At 30.3% G+C, this 14,094-nt stretch overlaps 1 protein-coding gene across 1 annotated transcript in view; it reads right to left on the reverse strand.

The window, feature by feature from the left end:
• LOC107454280 (SPRY domain-containing SOCS box protein SP555) overlaps positions 1–5,230 on the reverse strand; it is a 16,003-nt gene extending 10,773 nt beyond the window's left edge. The window contains exon 1 of the mRNA XM_071186434.1: positions 4,849–5,230. The gene's annotated coding sequence lies outside the window, so the exon portion shown is untranslated. The remainder of the gene's footprint in view (positions 1–4,848) is intronic.
• Between the last annotated feature and the right edge of the window lie 8,864 nt (positions 5,231–14,094).

The raw sequence follows: 14,094 nt of genomic DNA on the forward strand, positions 1-14,094 counted from the left end.
ACGTACATACGTACAGGTATATATACATGATGCCTAAGCATGCATATATATATATATATATATAGAGAGAGAGAGAGAGAGAGAAAGAAAAGAAGAAAAATTATTCAAATAAAATATATTTATAAAATATTTTTTTTTTAAAAAAATAATTCAAAAAGCCGGAAAACAAAACAATGAAAAAATATAATGGCTTCAGCAGATCACACGATTAAATCATCAAAAAGGAGTGCTTTCTAATATTGTATCAATATAGTCAAAGCAAAATTAATCAATACAATAGTGAGAGGAGCACTCAAAAAATTTTAACGAAAATCGAACACATTAAGTAAAAAATATTATACGAAATAAAACACACCAACAGAAAATACAGAACGAAGCATAAAACGAAATCTATAAAGTGAGTAGCCAATTCAAATGAACTTACACATACGGAATTTTTCAAGAATGATTTAAAATATTTTCGCAATAAGATTGCCAGATTAAAAAATATGAATACAGAAGGACAAATAGAGTTAGAAGAGTAAATAACTGATTCTTTTATGGCGCGTTCTTACTGCATTACTAAAGCACGTTGGATTTGTTAGTTACCTTCAATTTGCCAGAAAATGGATGTGAGCAAGATAATAATATTATACAGGCTAATTTAAATTTCATAGTTAATAAGGTTGATATTTAATAATACAATTTTAATGATTTTAGAAAATTAACACTTATCAATGTATTAAAGTTTCGTCAATATTTTCGACAGTGTCACTGCTCTATCAACCACGTAGATGCTTCTCTATTCTATAAAATAAATTCGATATCCTGTATGGGGGTTGAAGGTAAATTAGAATGCGAGGGACATGATTTGGACAAGGTTGCGGAGACGATTTGATGGCTGCACATGTCGGCATTGATCGATTTGGGAATGTTTAGTGAGTCACGCTATGACGCACTCCAGTTATTCTTTCATTCACGAACGGAAACTGAATCCGTTAGTTAATCATTAGCACAGCCTGTGTTAAAAATTAAACGTAAAACGTTATTAAAGAAGTCAGTTTTTTTTTTTATTCAAATGAAATATTAAAAACTATTTTTATGTCTTTTTCTTTCCTTAAAGAACAAAAAAATAGTTCGACCGAAACAGCTTAAAATTGGAACATTTAATTAAAATTATAGGATTGCATAATAAGTATTATAGTTAGTTTGTATTTTCTCTAGATGTGCATAATTAGTATGATTTTCTACTATTGAAACGTCACTAAAGAAATCACTGCAATTACTATTCAGATGAAATAGTTAAAAAATCCTTTTACGACGCATTTCTTTTTTTCTTTTCTTCTTTTTTTTATAATTTCGCTCGAATCAGCTTAGACTTTGAACATTTAATTAAAATTATATGATTGCACAATATATATTATAATTTGTTAGTATTTTCTCTAGATGTGCAATAATTACTATGATTTTCTCCCGTTTACTAACTATGATGCATAGTATCGATGCATAGATCTTTTAACTAATTATTATCTATGCATCGATTAAGAGTAACCATTGATTTATTAATTTATTCATTCACATATCGATTAAAGCGTTGAAGTAATTTAAAAATAAAAAAAAAGAATAAGAATTAAATTGTAGAGTGCAAGTGACGCGATAGGTTCGATTGCGGCTATCACACGTTCTGTCTGCTAAGATCTTGAATCCTGTAAGTCGGCAATTTTCATTTTTCTTTTCCTTTATCTTTTTTTTTTTCTTTCGAAATGATGAAAATGGTGTCTTAATACTTTAAACTGATATGAAAGTTTTAATTAATATTATTCATAAATTTTGTCAAAATAATCAAATTTGCTGAAAAAGTACTTTTTTTCTAGAAACGTATTCTAATGACATAAAATTATATTTAAAACAGATTAAAATTGAATTTAAAAAAAATCAAAGTTAGACAAAAACTATAAATGGTGATGGAACACTATTAATCGCCATAAAATGTTTAATCGATTAATAGTACTAAATGTTAATCAAATGATAGTATTAAATGTTAATCAATTGATAGTTTTAAATGTTAATCGATTAATAGTTAAATAATTTAATCGATTAATACCCAGCTGAGTTAATGTGTTGATGTGTCAAGCAAAGTAGGAAAATAAACTAGAAATTTAAATGGAATTTCTTAAATTTCATTTGACAAACATTGACGAAGCATATATTGATATAATGTTCTTAGTTTATTGAATTAGTTTATGAAATTGATATAATGCTTTTAGTTTAGTGTATAATTATCAGATAAGTTGTTTTCATTTTATTAGTTTTCTAAGAGTAGGAATAAAAACTATTAATCTATTGAACTATTATGTGAAAATATTTCCAGTGGTAGACGCATTAGAAGTCAGTTTTCTGGCCTTTGAGAGAAAATGTTAATTTCTATTGAGAAACGCAATTTTTCAGATGAAAATATGTAGCTTAGAAGATAGTAAAATCATAAATGCGATTTAATTAGGGGTTTTTAATAAAAAACTCAATTAGTGTAACTTAATTAACTTTTTTTGGTTATTTTTAATTATTACATGAAAACTAATACATTTTACTTTTTATAATTTTTTTAAAAATATTGTAAGATATTTTTACAGTAGATTTCCTTTAGGAATTATATTTATTGTTTGAGTTTCATCGTCTGACTGCTATAAAATGTATAATTTTTATGAAACTATAATTCAGTAAAGTTACTTTGGAGTATTTTAGTTACCATTTTCTAATTCTAAAACACCAGCATCAATTATAACTACATTGCAAAATATTTATTATTGATTTGCGAAAAGTTTGTGAATTTTTTAAATATACTTGTTTAGAATAACTGTGTTATACAGTAAGTATGCAGTTGACCTTATATATATACACACTATATATACAGTACCCCTATATATACAGTAAGTATATATAGGGTGTAAAATTGGTTTGAAATGGTCAAATAGTTCGAGAAATGCACATCTTACGAAAAGTGAAAGTAGTCATATTCAATTTTTTTAAATACTATAAAATGGTTCCAAACTTGATCTTTCAACCGGGGTAGGCTTCACGGGGGTGGTGGCTAAATATGAACCCTATTTTTTTTGTAACCGTCGTTGAACAGCCGACCCAATTTTATGGGTTTACGACTACTAATGTTCAACTCCGTAGCCTTGTAATTTTGAACCCAATCCAGAAGAAAAGAGAACTCCTGGATCGAGTATTGGGAGAAATTAGCCTTCGTGGAGGACTTTTTGATGGAGCTAACCCGCATGTTACATGGAGAGGACGACCACGAGAACCTCCTATGGTCAGCCTGCCGGCGAGGGGATTCTAACCCATGATCCGTCTACCACTGAGGATATTTCACGTCAGCACTGTGGTCGGTGCAATCCGGATGCGGAATTCGTATCGACTGGGATTCGAACCCGGTTCGAATGCATTGGAAGTCGAACGTTCTATCCCGTGATCTATCACGGCTCAATCCTATTAAAAAGTAGAAATTTATATTTAAGATTTTAAAGATGTCCGGTCAAGCCCACAGTGTCTGTGTGGGGGGGAGGGGGTTAAGAGATCGAGTTTGATAGCACTGGATCGCTTTTAGAAAATATTGAATGTCCGATTATTTTCACTTTTTGGCACCGATGTATATTTCTTGAAATATTTGTTTGAATTTTTCTTTCCATTCATATTCAAAAATTTGACAATGATTGATTTTGCAAATTAAAGAAATTTCTATGATGGATAACTGTTTCTTTTAGATCTAAGTAACTGCAAATTTGATAAATTATTGTTTGGAAGTGAGTTGTGTTTCAAAGATTTTGTCTTTAACGCAGAAAAAGACGAGACATTAGTGTTTCATGCTGTAATTCATTACCGGAAATTATTAAAATGCTAAATACAATATTTTTCACTTATTTTGACCTGAATTAGTACCAAAAAAATGAAAAAAAGTATGAAAAATATATTTAATGAAACTTCTGCATTAAAGGAAAAGGATTAAAATATAGTTGAGAACTATTAATATCGTAAACTTCATTTGAATACACGTGGGAATTATAAAAATTATACAGCTATCTTATAACTAAAATATAGTTTATCATATTATCAATATCATACATAAATAGATAAAATACTAAAAATTATGAGGAGAATCATCTTATAATTAGGTCTAATTAAAAAAAATACGTGAAAACTATTTATATGATATATTTTAGTTGAATATACGTGGGAATTATAAATACACAGTTATTTGTATTATCATACAGTTACTTGTATTATCAATATCACATAGAAACTATCAATATCATACATAAATAGACAAAATATTAAAAAGTAGGAGAGAAAATTATTATATAATTAGGCCTAATTTAAAAAATAAGTGAGATCTTTTAATGTGACATACTTTAGTTGAATATACGTGGGAATTATAAATATAATACAGTTATCTTATATATCATATAATTACTTGTATTATCAATATCACATAGAAATTATCAATATCATACATAGATAGATAGATTAAATTTTAAAAAATATGAGCGAGAATCATCATATAATTAAGTATAAATTAAAAAAATATGCGAGAACTATTAATATGATATACTTTAGTTGAATATATGTGAGAATTATAAATATTATACAGTTATCTTATAACTATCATATGATTACTTGTTTTATCAATAATCACAATATCATACATAATTATACAAAATTTTAAAGAATAAACAATTCAAAGAAACCAATCACTTGAATGTCATTTTTGCTCTCTTCTCAGATCATGCCGATTAGTTCGGAGTTTTATATTATTAGTAAAAACCCATGATGAAATTATTACTAAAAATTAGAATGAAATAATTTTACCGAATTATGATAAATTATTTTTATAAGCATTTAATTATTATAGCATTTTTATTCAAGCAACCAAACAGAGCCCTTGAATTACCAATGGCGTCTCTTTAACAGTTTCTTCCCTGCCATACAGCATGCAGTAACTCATTTTCCTATAACTCTACAAATCATCTTTACTCTTGTAATTCGAAAAAATTTTAATAACTTACCTGGAACTCTTATAGTAAGGGATTTAAACTCCTATGAAATTTTCTGTTGTATTCGAAATTCGATTTAAGCATGGAATCTTCTCTCTGTTTCTGTCATTCAGCATTGGCTGCTGGTGGAGTTGGCTGAAATCGGGCGGTAACGGCTATGCCGCCAAGGAATTATTGGATGCGGACCCCCCTCTGTTGCTATAGCAACGATTGTGGACGTTAAATAAAACTGTAATATCCAAAACTATGAACCCTTCGTAATCTATGGAAAATACTCTGAAGTTATGAAAGTAAAAAAAGTGGGAGGAAATATAATGTGTCACGCACACAGTTCTAAATCTATTCAACTTAAACCATTTTTTTCCCTCTTTTTTTATTCGTTCGTAAATTGTAAACATATAAAATCGTTTGCTATGTCTGCTGCGTTTTTTGATTAAAAAAATGTTAAAACGATAATTTTTAATGAAATGAAGTTGCAATAATTTTTTATAAATGAATTTTAATTTTCATAAAATTTTTATTCGAATTTTTTATTTATTGGAGTCCTTATTATCTTTTTGGTAATCGATTCAAATTTTCCAGAATTAAATATTGATTGGGATGATTTTCCATGGTTTTTCATAAGTACTTGCTAATTGTTTACATTTTTACTTTTTAATACAAATTTTAATTCTATTGGGGTTTTTTTAATATTTTCCGTCACCCTTTCTTCATTCCATTCAAATTTTTTTCGCAATAAAACGAACTCTATTTTCTGTTGGGACGAATTCCCATGATTTTTAATAAATAAATTTTAAACCTTTTTTTTAAAACCAAATTTCCAATCTATTGTGTTATTTTTTATTCTATTTTTCGATTTTCCCTTTTGATTTCATTCAATTTTGTTTATAATTGATCAAATTAAATTTTGCAGTTGAAATAATTTCCCGTGAGTTTTCATAAATAAATTTTGATTAATAAACCTTTATGTTTTGTTTTAATTTCTATTCTATTGATTTTATATCCCCTTTTCCTTTTTTTTGTATTTCATTCATACTATGCATTATTTTACCAATTCTGCTTTCAATTGACCTATCATTTTACAAACAATTTTCGTAAGTAGGTTTCTTTTTTCACAATTCACGATTTTTTATAAATAAATTTTAACTGTTTAATTTTTTAAATTTCCATTGTATTGTTTGTCAATTTCATTCTCATTGTTCTCTTTTTTAAATTTCATTTAACAAATAATTATAAAAAAATTATATTTTCCGTGAAAATATCTCTTGTTTTATCGCGTTTAGTAAGTTTTAAATCGTGTACAATTTTTTTTTTTTAAATTCTTACTTAATTAACGATTATGAAAAATGGCTAATTTCGATTTTAAAGATCAAAGTTGTATAAGTATCGATATTTTTTGATTAATGAAAGTTAGTGGCATCTTTCAATTAAATACGAAAGTTGTTTACTTATGTAAAAATAAAGAAAATGAAAGTAACCAGATGGAATTGAGAGACACTTTATTTTAAGAATATGAGAATTTGAGTGCATTATTCAAAAGAAATTCATATGAATTTTTTGAATATAATATTTATAATATTAATAGAATATCTTGAAGTTTGCACAGAAGTTTTTGTGAGCATTTAAATATTTATGAAAAAATTATATTAAGCAAACATACTTAAAAGTTATGCTATTAAATTTTGCTTGGTAAATAGAGGCCTAACTGATTTTTTAAAGAGAAGTTTTAAAGTGTTATTTTTGTATAAAATGCAAGTTTATGATTTTAGAATGATTTTAGTTTACGTAGTCAGACGGCAATATGGGTAGTAAATCATACGAAAAGAAAATGAAAAGATCGAATATGTTTTTTAGTTAGTGGGTCGTTCACAAATGATGTTACGCTGGAGGGGAAGGAGGGACACCTGAAATTGGGACAGTTCAAGACTGGGAAGAGGGAGGGGGTAAAGTTTGACACTGAAAAAGTTGTAGTCAAATATTTTTTATATTTTAACTTTATTTGTATTATTTTCATCCAGACAAATATGTACATGTAATCAGAATTATTCACAAATGATATGCATAGTTTAAAAATGAAATTTGTAATACTGTCTGTAACCAAAGTAATATAATGGGACAAGTGATAAAGGGATTAGTGAAGTGTGAAAATATATAATAAAAGGGAGGAGTCAAAAATATTGAAAAAGGGTGACATCATTTATGCTCGACCCCTGAAGCATGAGTTGGCGGGGATTATTAGGCAAGAGCAGACGATCTATGGATCAGACTGCGAGACTCATAACTGTTAAATCCACCCTCCATCAAATAAAAAGCGTGATTCGAATTTATTAGTGTAGCATATTCTCGATATAAATCGCGTGACAAAGGGTGGAATATTTTTTTTTTGTGTGGAATTTTTTATATTATTCCTGGAATTTCCAAAATATTACTTCCACAGAAATAATTATTTCATTATTTTTCAGAGAGAACAATACTGTTTAGAGGTGTAGGTTAAGGATTTTTAAATGACTGCTGAAATACGATAATTATTGAATACGATACTAAACGGTATTTAAGTTAACGATAACCATCCAATACGGTATATCGAATACAATACTGTCGTGAGTGTTGATAATTTTCATTTAGATATCGAAAATGTCAATATCAGCGTATGAAGCCATTGTAAATTAATGAAGTTGATAAAAATATGTTGTGAACGATGTCGTTTCGGAATATTAAAGTTCTAATATCGCCTAAAAGTACTGTTAAGTGTTAATTGTGATTGAAATAAGAGTTAAGACAGGTAAAAAGCTTACATAAATTATTCAACAACATTAGAATGCCATTTGCTCCGAATTCAAAAGCTAATGTTAGCAGATTTCTTATAGAAAGTGCGAATGTTAGAATCTACTTGAGTTGAAACGTTAAGGAACAAAGGGACTGACCACGAATGACGTTACGCTTTTATTCTAATATTTTTGTCCTACACTTTGGTCCCAAAGCGTCACACTTCGCCACCCCCTACCCTGCCCCCCTCGTCACATCATATCAAACTGTATTACATACAATACAATACAGGTTAGAACCAAAGCACTGCGCAACAGATCATATTTCAAATTTTAATTTTAAACTTTATGTGTATCAATTTCATACGTCACATCAATCAAGATAAAAATTTTACAATTATATACTTCATCTACAGAGGTGGACAAAATATTGGAAGCACTTTTATGCAAAATAATTTTAATATTTCTCCGGAAATGCTTAAAGAATTTTGGGTACTAATGTTCACCTCCGTGGCCTGAATTTTGAACCCAATCCAGGAGACGAGGGAACTCCTGGATCTAATACCGGGAGAAATTTGCGTTTAGTGGAGGATTTTTTGATGGAACTAACCCGCATTTGCGTTGCATGGAAAGGAAAATCTCCCACAGTTAGCCTGATGGCACTGAGGATAGTATACCACTGAGGATAGTTTGCGTCTGCACTGTTCTCGTTGCGAGCTGGGAGCAGAATTCGAATCGAACAGTCATCGCTGGGATTCGAACCCGGTTCATCTCATTAGAAAGCGAATGCTCTATCCCCTGAGCCACCGCGGTTCAAACTGTAGAATTATTTTTTTGTTATGTATGAAATTTAGAGTACTAGTGTGACAAAGAGTTTTAATTTTGCCCCCTCTTAAAAATTAAGCACGTTAGACACCCAAGTCAGAAAAAAGTTATTCAACACCATTAGATTGAAAGTTGTAAAAAATTTTAAAAACTAATTTTAACATATTTCTTAAAATTAGTTCGTCATTCAAAGACTGCTTTTATTTTACTCTTAGAAGAAAAAACAACAACTAAAAAAATGACCCTGCTAATTAAAATCGTTTTCTCGGACAGTGCTATCTCAAATTGCTATTGTGCTATCTCAAAGTGCTATTGTTTGAAATTAGATAGATAAACATTGGCGTAAATAGCATCCCAGTAATCCCTACGATGCGGAGGGTGCACGATGTTTGACGGCGCGCTCGCCAGAAAGAAAAAAACACTATGAGTTGAAATAAAAATATTTTTTATTTATAAAATATTTTTAGTACCACCCTTTATAAGTAATAATTTATCTTAATTAAACTGTGAATATAATTATTATAAGATAGCGATGATTATTTCAATATTATAACATATATACCGGCTTTCAATTTAGTACCTTAATTCTACCTTTTCATCGCAATTAGTATTTTCATTTTCTTCAATTGAAATGAAATTAATAATTATAATTATCCGAATATTTCTTCACCACAGCTTCTTTGTTTCCTATTATAATTTTAAGTTTTTTAAGGTAAGTCTAAGATCGGACGCACCTAAGCCTTTGTACATAAAAACAACTACTAGACTACTGTGCATAGAAACTCTTTTTTAAAGTATCCGACTAGTTTTCGAGAGCTTTTTTAAAAATATTAACATAAAATTTCAAAAAACTAGTTTATTTGTTTTATTATGCGAAAAAACATATAAAACTAGCAAAAAATATATTATTATCATTCTTTCTTTTTTTTTAATAAATGGCCATTTTTAGGTAAAAATAAGGTTTTCTTTCTTTTGCATATACGCTAAAAAAAATTTAATTATACTTCTTTCTCTTAGTTCAAGACATGCGTGCTATAATCATAAGCACTCATGAGAAATTGTAGACAACTATTTCGAAAACAACTTGAGAGATATCGTGTCTAAGATGCTGTAAAATGTGAACAAAAATCTGATTTTGAGATAAACGCATTTAAAAACTTAAAATCACTAGTCTATCCTGTGATATAACCTAGCACAAAAACTTTTATAACTTTGTAAATAAATAGAGTAAAAACAAAGGTAAATTATTTCCAGAAAGCTTAAATTATCGGAATTCTAAATTCATAATAAACACAATTTCAAACACTTTGCCCAAAACCATACTTTTGCACTACTTAGATAATTTAAAAAATAAAAAAAAAAACATTCTGCAGCAGCTATTTGTAAGTTGTGCTAAACATAAACGTTAAGAGCATTTTTTATAGAAAATCTGAATGGTACAGTTTATATAAATCATAACATTATAGAGATACCTGAAATGTGAAATAAACCTTTATCATAAATAAATCTGATTTGTTTAATTTATCACCGATATAAACATCTGCCGCCAACCATTATTAGAGTGTGTGAAACAGATGGTAAGAATGAAATTGAACTGATAGTGTGTGTACTTCTGTGCAGTGTCGAATGTGTTGTGTTTCACGGTATGCGGGTTCGAACTATACAGCAGGTGGGGGGCAGACACCATGATTAGTGATCATGACAGAATTGTCCATCCCCCCCCCTTCCCTTTCTTTTTGTGAATGTTTGAAAATCATTATCATCCTATGTATCGAGCAGCATGACGGTGGCAATATTTATTTAATTAAGGATGAAACGAAATTCCGATTTAGACACTCTCCCGTCGAACACAGACGAACATTTTTGTAATTAACTCGTAAATTGCACATTACGTAACTTATCTGCAACGCTGTCTTTCGAAGCTCTGTCGCCAAGGAAAATTAAAAAAAAGTCACAGTTTAAGTGTCTTACACTTGAAGCAATGCGATAATTTTAACGCGATTGCGATGATCTTCCTGTGAAGAATTATCTAAGCTTTAGAGCAGACAAATAACTTAAACATTTTAAAAGTTATTGAATTATTTTAAAAGTCTCCAATTTGGCGATATTTTTCCACTAGATGAAAATTATCAAAATCCTTGCCTTCTTCTCAGTTTTAGCGAATTTTTATGAGCCCAAGCAATGCAGCATTGGAGTAAATTTTTAAATATTAAGAAATTAGACCACAAACGCTTTTCATTTTTACAAAACTGTGGTTTTTCTCCATATTGACGTTTTGCGCCATTTTCAAAACAAGCGTAGATAGATCAGACTTCAGAAAAGATAAACTTGACCTAACAGTTCACAGCAGTTCTAAAAATGGCATTACTATTCGCAAAAAAGCATCATTTAATATCACAGCCTTAAAGTTAAGAATCCCAAATTTAATAAATAAATTATTTTAAAGTTTTTATTTTGGAAATGGAACAAAATTCAAATCTCGTGTCGATTCAAAATTTAAATCGGACATATTTTAATATTATATTATCATACCTTTATTATCATAATATTATATTATCATACTTTTATTATCATAATATTATATTATCATACTTTTTTAATAGAAGAAATCATAAAAAATCTATCAATTTGATTCACAAGATTAAAGCAATTTAAGCATTTCAAATAAAGGCATTTCATTTTATGTTTCAATAATACATCACTTAAATCTACAACTCATTTAAAAAACGAGGCCAATAAAAATGATCATGATAAAGGCCTCTCAAGAGTTACATCTTAACACTATAAATTTTTTAAGAAATTATTATAAATTACTATTATTTTATAAAATAACATTATTCCGCACTATATAGTTTACTGCTGACTTAGCATTTTCAGGATTGCTGAAGTCACGCAGAAAAAATTATTTTTTGGCAATTTTTTTTTTTACCGAAAATGCTCGACTTTGCGCATGTCGTGAGGTTACCAAAGCAAGGGAGCCATGTGATGGCACGTCTTCAGATCATCCTCGTCCCACAGTGGACTGATCGTTAAGACACGGTTCCCTGCAGATCACCGAAGTCAAGCATCACTGACTACGGTCAGTGTGCGGGTGGGTGACCACTTGGATCAGTCTGCGTAGGGACCGAGGGTGTGCGGTATTGGTCCTCGTTAAACTGTGCTACCGTAAAGTGCTCGACTTCGCGTGCAGGTCGTCGGGCTACCGAAGTGGGGGTGCCATCCTCTCCGCAGAGGATCAAAATTGTGATGGCATGTCTTCGGATCATCCTCCGGGATGTTTCCCAGACCGTCGCCAATAGCCCAATGTGCAGCTGTAGTGCGACGTAAATTAACAACAACAACAACAATCAGATCATCCTCAGGGATGTTTCCCAACCGTCACCAATAGCCCATTGTGCAGAAAGAATGATGGCTTCAAAGGTTTAATCAAATTGTTTCAAATATACTAAAAACTCTTTTCAATTTTAAAAACACCAATCACAATTTTACGAAAGACAGCAAGAGCATACATCGAGTGCTAAAGCACGATTCGAACCCATTACCGCTACTGAGAGAATAATGGAATAGCAATACTTCACGGTATTGTTGGCGTCGACATTACTACAGGGTGATTGTTCTTCTGGCAAACGCTCAGATGAGTAAAGGTAATGGGTTCAATATCTTTTGTGCTGTTTTTTTCTCATTTTTATGTTATCTGTTCTACATTGTGACAAGAGGTGAGCAATTATTTGGATTAAGAATATGATCCTGTATATGTATTTGAACCGAATTTATTTATTTTTTGTTGCACATTCATGCTTACGCTTTGAGTCGAACCCGCTACCTGCATTTTATATAGCATTTGGCGGTAAGACAAGACTGGTGTTAAAATAATTTTAAAAAATCATTCCTATTCCAAAAATTTAGTATTTTTTTACTGTCACACATATGCAGGCTTGTTTGCTCATTATTTATTTTTATTACGATTTATTATAAATCCTTGTCAAGTTGAATAACAGAGCTCACAAGGTTGAGATAAACATTGTTATTGTGCGATTCGAACCCCCTACCTCTTTGTTACAGAGCGTTGCAGTTCATTAACGTCCCACTAGAGCTGCACAACGGGCTATTGGCAACGGTCTGGGAATACTGAGGATGATCCGAAGACGCGCCATCACAATTTTGATCCTCTGCAGAAGGGATGACACCGCCGCTTCGGTAGCCCGGCGACCGAAAAATTAAGCAAAAGCATCGCATTGGGAAATAAATATCAAATTCCATTTGTAGTCGCAGAAATTTAACCATATTCGTTAATTAAAAGAATACAGCTAGCTTTTCATTCATCGCTAAAATTTGAAACTTTTTTAAATCAAAAATTTAAAGTAACCTTAGACCTTTGTACATTAGCTAACGTATATTTTTCATAATTTTAAATGTTGTTAAATGTTAATTTACAGATTACATAGGAAGCTAGCCTTAACCGATGTCCCGCCCCCGTAGGGGTCATCCAGTTATTACTTGGTGACTATCGGCAGTGTAATCCTCGAACCAACGGTGCATGGACACCCGAGGGTCCATGTCTCCGACTCACGCACGACAAAAAAGCAACGCAACTCGTGGACAGAGGATGCCGAATGGGAAAACCCAAGTCGGTGCGGCGGTGCCAACGCAGCTGCAGACAACTCACTAAGCTTACATAGGAAAACAATCCGACGAAAAACAAAGTTATCAAGTGTTTACTGCAGTGGTAAAATTACTGACTTTTGTTTTAAGTAACCTAATTTTGCCACATTCGCTACTAAACAGCTTGGTAGTGAAAATCATATTTTATTGTAAATTTGGCCGAAAAGTCCATCAAAGCGCTTCGGTAAAAAATGACCTTGGTTTTTGGTGTTCCCATAGAGAAAGAAACACGGTAAATTTTGACCATATTTTTTTCTCTGTGCATATACGGACGGAGAAAGAAATTCTGCTAAAATATTACTGTATGCTGAAATTTCTGGTAAAAAAAAAAAAAAAAAAAAAANAAAAAAAAAAAAAAAAAAAAAAAAAAAAAAAAAAAAAAAAAAAAAAAAAAAAAAACACTTCTGGTTAATAAAACTAAAACATGCAGTATTTAAACCATTAATTTAGTAATTTTTCCTTTCATAGGGTAACGGTTAGCTGGGAATTCAGGTTTTCAAAATTATAGGTTTTTGAATCACATTTAGTAAAAAATGCAATTAAATGGTATATTTAATGGAATAAATGGTTTTGATGCCTCTTAGGTATCCTGATAAATTTTTTAAATTTCATAATTTATAATAGAACCAATTTTTCCGTTAAATTATCTAAAATCATTACCAAAGCGTTTCGGTAAAAATTACCGAGTCTTCTGGTGTTCTGATAGTCAGAAGCATTATTTTATAATGCTTTGATAGCTGTGGCGATAGTTTTTTCTCAGTGTAAGTTATGAAAATATAGCTCTTTTGCCACAAAAGACGCTTAAAATG

The sequence above is a fragment of the Parasteatoda tepidariorum genome, chromosome 10 (assembly GCF_043381705.1).
Source record: "Parasteatoda tepidariorum isolate YZ-2023 chromosome 10, CAS_Ptep_4.0, whole genome shotgun sequence".
Lineage (NCBI taxonomy): Eukaryota > Metazoa > Arthropoda > Arachnida > Araneae > Theridiidae > Parasteatoda > Parasteatoda tepidariorum.